Genomic DNA, 10,450 nt, shown 5'->3' with positions numbered 1-10,450 from the left:
AGGACGCCTCCCTCGATGCTCGCATCAAGTTTGCTTCCCTTGGACGATCCGATCGAAGTTGCGGTTAGAGCTTCAGTACGCAGTAGAGGCTCCGGAGTGATTAAGTTTGACTATACCCGAGCTTCAAAAGTACCAAAGCCGTGAGCTTGGAGAGAGAGAGAGAGAGCTACAATGCAAGAGTTTGCAGAGAACTCGTGAGCCTCAAATCTGAGAGTTTAGGTTAAGTCTACTTCAACAATCTAAGCAGGAAGCTAATAATATTCTCCTAAGCCAAGCCAAATGAAGGCCTTAGTGCGAAGAGCCTTGAGAAGAGTGTTGATCTTTTTATCTCCAAGATGCCAGTCTCAATAACAATGTCAAGCCCATTTCACGTTGGCTGAAAGGAGGCTTTAAATAGGCAAAGGATGACATGGGTCATCCCTTGATTTATAGGATATGGTAACCAATGAGTGAGGAGCATCATGTCTTCCCCTAGTTGTGGGATGTGGCCACTATAGGGGTGATGAGAGTCATGCCTCATCATCATTCAGGACGTGGGAAGTGGGTAGGCCCACTCACACAGGCAAGCAACCCACTTGCTCTACTCGGACGAGGCTGGCAAAGCTATGGGCAAACTTGAGAGTTGTCTGAATGCTCAGGCGAGCTTACAGGTGAGCTTGGCGAACAGACGAGGTCGGTTGGTGGACCCCTCCAGCATGTGAGCCGGCGTTCGTTGGTAAGCGGAGTTTGTGTGAGCAAACTCCATGTAGGCATGCTTGGCTCATACGAGCGAGCGAAGCATTCAGGCCAGGTTGAACTCGTGCTGGCGAGCTCAATGATTTGACAACCTTGATTCATGCAAATGAGTCAAGCTAACAGGCGATGCTTGAGCTCTACGGGCAAGCTCAATAAATAGGCGAGATTGAGCTCTACGGGCGAGCTCAATAATACAAGGAGAGGTTGAGTTCTACGGGCGAACTCAACAATTGGATGTGGTTGAGCTCCGCGTGCGAGCTCAATAAACAGGGAAGGTTGAGCTCTGCGGGCGAGCTCAATAAACATGGGAGGTTGAGCTCTACAGGCGAGCTCAATAAACAGGGGTGACTGAGCTCTGTGGGCGAGCTTAATAAATAGGCGAGATTGAGCTCTGCAGGCGAGCTCAATAAACATAGGCCACTAAACTCTGCGGGCGAGCTCAATAAACATGTGAGATTGACCTCTGCGGGCGAGCTCAATAATTGGGCATAGTTGAGCTCTGCGGGCAAGCTCAATAAACAGGCAAGGTTTGCTGGGCTATGTTGAATGCACAAGAGCCCAAGCTTTCGGCAGGCGGGGCTAGTTAGACGAGCTTTATCACCTAGGAAATTTTCACTACCTACGTTAGTCAAGGAGGGAATTCCCCGAGTGCGATCGGTCTGTGTAGGAGGTGCCCCTGGATGCCAAGGCTTCAATCCTAGGTTCGATCATGGCCCCTGCTTCTATTGTCCATGAATTTACACCCTGCCAGAGGATGAAAGGATTTTAAGGGAGATGCCAAGTGCATGCCTGCATCTGGGACTCTAATCCCACTTAATCCGGGGGGGCTTTACTGGAGCAGACGTTGTATGCCTAGCTCGAGTATATGCAGGACATCGCAAGGGAGTGGCGAGCAGAGTCAGTCTAGGCATATCCAGCCAAGGAAGAGGCAGAGAAAAAGATAGCTGCTTTGGAGGCTGAGTTAGCTGCCAGGGAAGAGGCGTGGCGCCTAGAGCTAGATGAGAAGGAGAGGCTCCTGAGTGGCTATAGGACCCAGCCAAGTAGCTGGGTCTAATGGCTAACGCTTATCAAAAGAGGTGGCTCATCTATAGGCGGAAGCTGGAATCAGAAGAGACACCTCAGGGAGGCGGCTGAAGAGAACGCTCAATCGGGAGTTCTTTTGGTTGAACAACTGATGCGAGATCTCATGGGGAGCGGTTGGCGCATCATGTGTCCGAGGCAACGCGTCATAGATCTCGAGCATTGACTGACTCGCCTGGATTCGGAGCAGTATAGGGCCAAGGTGGTAGATAACTGGCGACATGGCCCCGTTGGGTAAACCTAAGGTGGCATTGGCTTGTAAGGCTGGTGTCGACCACTTAGCCTCACTAATATCATCTGATGCTCTCCCTGCGCCCGACCGCCTCTACCCCCCCTCGTGTATCCAGCTATCTCAATCTCTTAACGAAGATTGAGATGAGCGGAGGCGGGTTAGAGCTGGCTCTGGGTGTCAACAAGTTTCCTGTCGACGGCCTCGGTGGGGACCCCGGCGCTTCTTCTTCTCATCCGACCCAGGGACCCTGATGATGTGCACCTCCTCCCTTTTGTTCTCTTTTGCTTTTCCTGCTCTTTGTAAATATATAAGCAAGGGTAGGAGATGTAATAACTTAAATTTTTAATACTAATTTAAATAATTTTTTGGTATTTTAAATATTAAATTATTATTTTTAAAAGAGTATTTATATTTTTTTTCCAATTTTTATAATTTTCTATGATTTAAAAATTCGGTTTTATATTTATTTTAAAGGTTTTGCTAATTATAAATTTAATTGTTGACTTTTTAAATTAATATTTGGTTGTTTGTTATTATTATTGTTATTAGTTATCTTGTATTAGTATTTAGCCTGGACCATTATCCCCCTACCTCTATTCATAGCTGTTAGCTAATCAGCACGATAGTAATTATCTGGCTATTCCCTCCCCCAAGAACGATAGCCTCCAATCAGTCTCTCTCATTTTCTCTCTCTCCAATCAGACTCTCTCTCTCTCTCTCTCTCTCTCTCTCTCTCATTTTCTCTCAGCTCTCATACACTCTCTCTCTACCCCGCTCCCAGATTCCCTCTCTCCCTCATATCCCTATCCCCCACTCCTCCGTGTTTTCCTCCCCAAATACCTCCTCGAGTTCACCCCCTCATTCTCTCTCTCCTCTATTATTTCCTCAGCTCACCTCTCTCTCTTCATCTCTCGTTCATCTCCTCTCGCCACGCGCCAGCTGCACCTCTTATGGCCTCTCAGCTGCCTCCTCCACCTCCGTTCGCCAACGTCACAACTCGAGCTCCACTATTACCCTGACACAACCATGCCCCAAGCTCCAACCACATCGACCTTACCTCCAGGCCGCGCCTCCACCACGCCAGCCCTCCTCGTCGTCCCTCCGCGCTAGCTCAGCCCCGAGCTCCTCCTTCACCCGTCGTCCCCCGCTAGAGAGCCTCCTCCTCCGCCCCTAAGCTCTCCCTCAAAGCCAACCCCAGCTCCATCTCCTCCAACCCCAAGCTCCGACGACCATGCCGCCATCCCCGTCGCCGCTGCAACTCCCTCCTCCTTAAATGCCTCCACCCCATTCGTCGTTATCCCCTCAACCAGGTCCAGCGTCGTCACCTCCGCCTCCTCCTTCACCTCCAGCGACCACCCTCTCATTCCAACGCCGTCACGACTTCGCTGCCCACTCCTCCGTTCGTCGATGATAGACACCCTCCTGAGCTCAGCCCAGATCTGCCTAGTGCCCACCCTCGTCGCCCTGAGCTCCCCTTCACCACCGACAGCATCACCGTTCGTCACCGAGCCCAAAGCCCCGTCACCCCTCGTCGCCACCCTCCTCCGCTTCCCTCGCGCTCTTGAACACTGCCACGACACCCGCTGTTCAGTCGTCTACAGGCCCTCACCTCACTCAGTCGCCATCGCTTGCTGAACTCCGCCAGCCGAGCACACCCGCTGCAGCCCATCTCTCTAATCGTCCGCTCTCCATTCAGGAGTCGTTATCCTCTCAACCAGGTCCAGCGTCGTCACCTCCGCCTCCTCCTTCACCTCGAGCGACCACCCTCTCATTCCAACGCCCGTCACGACTTCGCTGCCCACTCCTCCGTTCGTCGATGATAGACACCCTCCTCGAGCTCAGCCCAGATCTGCCTAGTGCCCACCCCTCGTCGCCCTGAGCTCCCCTTCACCACCGACAGCATCACCGTTCGTCACCGAGCCCAAAGCCCCGTCACCCTCCGTCGTCGCCACCCTCCTCCGCTTCCCTCGGCCCTTGAACACTGCCACGACACCCTGCTTTCGTCGTCTACAGGCCCTCACCTCACTCAGTCGCCATCGTTGCTGAACTCCCACAGCCGAGCACACCCGCTGCAGCCCCTCTCTCTATCGTCGCCTCTCCATCAGCCGTCGTACCACCAGCAGCGACGCCGCTTCGTCGTCGCCACTCCTGGAGCTCGCTGCCGCTGCCCCCTCAGTCCAAAACATCTGCAGTAGCATCATCACCTCGTCATCAGGACCCTCACCCTCATAAGCAAGATCCTTCTTGCTCAAATCTGAATTTAGATTCCTTATAAATTATATGTATATATTTGACTGTATTGTGATTAGTTGTAGCATTTAGATTGTGATATAATTATCTTTGTGAGATTGTTTAATGAATAATAATAAATAAATCATAGTAATGTGATAAATAGCATTTTCAGAATTAAAAGAATTTATTTCGGTAAAAGAATCATTTTTAGGATAATTATGATGTTTTAAAATAATTTATTTTGATAAAACATTATTTTTAGAATAATTATTATAAATTAAAAGAATTTATTTTGGCAGCGGAATCATTTTAGATAATTATAATGATTTAAAAGAATTTATTTTAGTAACAGAATTATTTTAGAATAATTATAAATAATTTAAAGGAAATCTATTTTGAAAAAGAAATTATTTTTGATCTGCTCACCGCTACTATACACACACACCGTACTATTAATAGTTACTGTTATGATTTATAATTCTTAAATTTAATTATGTGATATGCCATGATATTATTGCACATGATCAATTGTATCTATTATTTCTTGTTGTGATTGAGAACTGTTAGTAGTTCATGACCTTAGTGGCCTTGTACAAGACTTAGTGACAGGTGTATGTTGACTTAGAAAAACAAGAAGAGTTGGGGTTGAAAAGTCTTGGTTCATGTGATCGGATGTGGCTGTTGATGTATCTTCCAGACTCGCACCAGTGAACCGTTTCGCACTGGGGTTGGTTTGTTGGGCCAAATGAATCGTTTCACACTTGGTCAGTGAAATCATTTCGTCACCCAAGTTTTGCTTGAGTTTGGACCAGACCAAAATTGGATTGTGTGTAGTCCTCTCACCGAACCGTTTTGCAGGTATGGATGCACGTAGAGGATTTGTGAATAGTCAGCTATCCGAGAAAATGAATGTTGACTCTATGTGAGAAATTGACCAATAACTTGTTATAGGATGGTTAGTTATATAATCTCGTTATTTAGATGATTATGGATTCTTATGAGATACGGACTAGTTATATTCTTTTCATACATAGATTGAGATTAATATTTAATTATCTATAATTTGAGACATATGGTATATACATGAGGGTTTCCTTGTTTGGATTATTTCGCTCGACATACTACGTTATACATGAGGGTTTCCTTGTTTGGATTATTTCGCTCGACATACTACGTCTCGAGTTGTAGATTTTTAAATATTAATTCCATCTAGTTGTATGACCATGTTACTTGGATGATTATTCTGATCGCTAGCTACATGACCTTGTTACCCGATTGATTTTTGGATTTTTCTGATTATTATATTCTAATGATAGATTGCATTTAGATTATTAGAATTCTAGTACCATACTCCCATTTATTTTTACTATTATTACATTGGTCGTTCGACTGTTTCTATTTTTCCTTGTGGGATCTTGCCGTGTGTCATGCCCTCTGACGTACTCCTATTCTCTTAGGTTGTACGTCAGATCTAGAAGACGGACAACTTCAGTTCGGAGTCGTACAGGAGCCAGAGGATCCTTCGCAGGAGTGCTTTGTAGACCGAGCAGAAGAAATCGAAGCCTAGTCATTTCTTTTATTAGTTGTTGATCCTTAGTTTACTTTTATAGCACATTCCATTTCCGCCTGATCAATATATAATATATTTTTTCAGTATTTCATTCAAATAGTTTTGTATAAGGGTATGTTTGGCCCAAATATTATGTCTGAGATGATGTTTTAGTTGTGATATGTATCATTTTGTTCTGAGTTGTTTATTATATTCTCACTACTGTGATCGGGGACATGTGCCTTCACTTTATATTGCTTGACGTTTAGCGTATTAGATTGAGTATAGATGGTCTAGTACTTATTTCTCCTCAGTCTAATACGTCGTGGGCTTGCTCGCGTCCTGATTCCCCGATTTTGGAAAGCGGGGCGTGAAAGTTTTTTCTGGTGGCCCATGCAAGTCACGGTCCCGAGTTTCTACCAGTGAGAATATAATGAATAATTTAGACGCATATCATATTTCATCTGTAAGGATATAGTCAGCCATTATACTACCATATTGATGAATTATATCTTAGTCCCTACCTTATCATTTTTTACTCCGAAACTTCCCGTTGTTTCTTGTCTCCTCACTTCCCGACTACACTCTCTTTGTATAACTTTTACTCGTACCAGTCATTATTTAATGTGTTATTGTTTTTACAACTATATTTTCTTTGGTTTGACTTATACATCATTTGATTGTATTCATTTTTGTATTATTTATTATATTATTTTATGTATCACACACAATGTTATATTGTATGTTTTTTATTAAAAATATAAATAATTAATTATATATTTCAATTGTTCAAATCATGTTCATTAAGTGTTTCGCATTGCTTTAGACTTCACATATACATCACATAGCATATCTGATATTCAGATTATTTTCTTATGTTTAAATATATTTTTGCATATCTACATTGTGTATGTGCGCGCTTTTCTGTCATATCATCTATCATTTACTTATGTTCTAGATTATTATATATATTATTCGTATTTTTAATGATATACATTAATAAGTTCATGATTTTGATATTCTACATATGCATTATATTCTTATTCTTTATTTATTCAACTCATAATATTTTAAGTACATAGTTTTCTTATCAGTCAGTTTTGTCTTGGTTATGTTGTTTTAATATGTTCACATTCGTTTCGTTATTTCTATAAACAAAGTATTTCTATTTTAGATATTCAAGCATTTATTCATATTGCTAGGTTGGGGTTTAAGTTACTAATTATATAGATTTTGTTACGTTATCTTGTATCTTTGATTATTATTCTTTTATAATTAATATAAAGATACTTCTAAATAGCGTTTGTGGGTATGTATGATATTTACTCATAGGTTGTTTATAATACATTTGCATATTTTTTGTTTGTTTGCTTTGTTTTTTATAAGTATTATTTTATCCTTTGTGACAATATACATTGTATACGCATGTAATTTTTTCAGTGTTTATTTTATGGTATTTTTAGATTTTTATGTCTTTTATTTTGTCATTGTTTGTTGTTCATCCTCTATTCATTTTTTTCGTTTACTTTGTGTTATTTTTTACTTTTATTCTTTTATACTTACTTTCTCTTTTTATTATAGAGTATGCACGTATCTACTTCTGTATTACTAAAGGAGAACAACAAAAAATTTATAATGAATAGTAACATAAGATTTTTTAATTAACAATGTTCACATGCCCACATTTAAATAACCAACTACAAAAATAACCACCTCCCCACATTTTCCTTTCACCTGCCCACGTTTTCCTTCAACTCCACACCAACGCTCCTACAAAGTGGTTTTTTTTTGGGAAAACCACCCCAACCCCTCCCATACCGCCCCACGTTCTCTCTCTCTCTCTCTCTCTCTCTACGAAGACAACAACACCGAATCTCCAAAATCCTCACTGAGCTTGAATCCCTCTTCCTATCTTCACACCCTTACCTTAATTCCCCTATATTTGAGCCCTCTCTCTCTCTCTCTCTCTCTCTCTCTCTCTCTCTCTCTCTCTCTCTCTCTCTCTCTCTCTCTCTCTCTCTCTCTCTCTCTCTCTCTCTCTCTCTCTCTCTCTCTCTCTCTCTCTCTCTCTCTCTTTCTCTCTCTCTCTCTCTCTCTCTCTTTCATCTGCTATCATGTCCAGACCCCACTCTCTCTCCAAGAAATTACATATCTTTTGAAATCAAACCCTAGCCCTAATCCTAGACCACCGGGAACTCTCTCTCTCCAAGAAATTACATATCTTTTGAAATCAAACCCTAGCCCTAATCCTAGACCACCGGGAACTATCTCAGTCCTCCTTTTTTGTAGTTGGCTCTTTGATCAGCCACCATGCGCTGATTGGAGCCTTCCTCTTCAACGTCGATGATAAAATCGAAAACCCTTCAATTTCCCCATTTCTAATGGCTTATTTTTGGTGACCAGGGTTTTTCTATGTTTCGAAGGTACACGTGAAGCATGAAGAAGTTGAGGGAAATGGGATAATCCAAGTACATTATGATTTTATTTCTAATTTAACTAATATTTTTTGTGCTCTTAACTGAAAATATTTTGACTATTAGTTTCTGTGGATTACTAGAGCAAGCAGTGGAATTGGCAAGACCAAGAATATTTCCCTTAAAGTTTCTTGGAGCCCCAAATTATGAGACAATCACACTTATTTATTTTTGAACTTATTATATTTACTTTTGTTATTGGCTTAGAGTATTTGTTTTATTTATTAGGGCATTTTTCACTAATGTACTAATTTTGTGCATATCCGAGCTCATTTGCATAAGTTTGGTTTTCAAAATAACCTAATGCTAATAAATAGCGACAGATACTCTTGCATTAAAAAATGGATTCAAGTGAATTTTCTTTTGTTCATGGAGTGTTTAGGTGAGTTGTTACTGCTTTTTGGGATCACAATGCATCAAGGTAATTTCGCACTTTATTTCATTATGTTGTTATAGTCGCTTCTTCTTTGTCATTCTTGATGTTTTTCATCTTCTTTTCCCGCTTTGTATTTCTTTTATATAGTCAAAATAAACAACCTATGATTTGTAAGCAAGATTGTAGCCGTTGAGATTAACCAAGGGCTCTTCGTGTTGGTTGATAGTTATAAGCTTTTTCTAGAAGTATGGTATGTAACCTATCAAAATATAAATATTGTAGCTCACTAGCTCCATTGTTGCCTTTTTAGAGAAGTTCTGGAGAAATAGTATTTTTTTTCTAATTGTAATTTTCAGAATTTAGTGTTTGAGAGACCTTGATGGTAAGTCTTTCACTTGAACCTTGGTCCATCATGTATTTATTATTACTTAAATAATAATAACATAGTTGAATCTCAGAGTGTTGAGGTTGTAATCTATTTGTATACTGATGCACCTTTTCTTATTTTTAATTATGGTAAATAAGATGTAAAAAATCATAATATTACAATTAGTAAATATATTTAACTAAAAAAACTGAATGTTTTCATGTGTTTTCTTTTGTCCATAGTCCTATTATGTTTGTTAACTGGTACCTTCACAAATGTTTAATCAGTATTTATAAACATATCATCAAATTTTATACTAACTTTGCACTTAATACATGTTAGTTCATGTTAATTATAGTTTTATTGTAGGGATGAGCTGGCTATGATCGGCCATTGTCGTCGAGAAAATCAAGATGCGATCACTACTATAGGTAGCCTTTTAGTTTTTTCATATTTAAAGATTTCCTCTTAAAGTTATGATATGTTGATTTGTTGAGATTTTATTTTAGTTTTAGGGAAATCATATTGATGTGTCCTCTTAAAGTTATGATATGTTGATTTGTTGAGATTTTATTTTAGTTTTAGGGAAATCATATTGATGTGTTTATATGATTTGATTCAATCAGACCGTACAAACGAGGAAAACTTGCTAGCGGTAAGATTTGGACCTCATGCGGTCAAATACTTTTCTAGGGCTTATTTTTGTTGTTCACATTTGATTTAGATCAATTTTTTTCTATTCATGTTTCATTTTGATCAGTGTTTGATTCGTCATTTAAGGATTTCGACTATAATTTTTTTATTGGGCCTCTTTATCTTTATACTTTTTTTGCTAGCTATTTCTTGGTTTTCAAACTTACCAGTGTATTATGATTGCTTCTCCCTTAATTAATTCTTAAATGACTTCATATTTATAGTTTAATAATTTTATTAAATATAGCTTTTGGGTTCATTGATTAGTTATTAGATTGTGGAATTGCATTTAGGTAGCTGATTTGAGTAATATAAATTTTATGTGGTTTAGTAAAAATATGAAGCCCTTTGTAGGTCATAATACAAATTTTATATGGTTTAATACAAATTAGATTGGTGATGTAAAGTTCTTTTAAGAACCAAAGTTGAAGGGTTATTATCATGATAATATTCACTACTAAAAAATGAGGCATCCTAGATGAAAAATTCCGTCTAGGATACACATAATTTCGTCTAGGATAGGATGAGTATCCTAGACGGAATTTCATCTAGAATACGCGTCTAGGAAGTTTCCGTCTAGGATGTAGTATTCTATACGAAAATTCCGTCTAGAATACATTTTAGACGGAATATTCTAGACGGAATTCATAACCGTCTAGAATACATCCTAAACGGAATATTCTAGACGGAATTTTCGTCTAGAATACCGCAT

General features: G+C 40.1%; 1 long non-coding RNA gene across 1 annotated transcript; it reads left to right on the top strand.

Moving 5' to 3' along the window:
- On the top strand, positions 4,628-6,010 carry LOC109835513. The gene is made up of 2 exons (XR_002245628.1): positions 4,628-5,234; positions 5,737-6,010. It is a non-coding gene; the product is annotated as an uncharacterized LOC109835513 (long non-coding RNA).

Source organism: Asparagus officinalis, chromosome 3 (genome assembly GCF_001876935.1).
Source record: "Asparagus officinalis chromosome 3, Aspof.V1, whole genome shotgun sequence".
Taxonomy (NCBI): domain Eukaryota; kingdom Viridiplantae; phylum Streptophyta; class Magnoliopsida; order Asparagales; family Asparagaceae; genus Asparagus; species Asparagus officinalis.
Note: the sequence above shows the minus strand (reverse complement) of the source record. Positions and strands in the feature narration are given on the sequence as shown.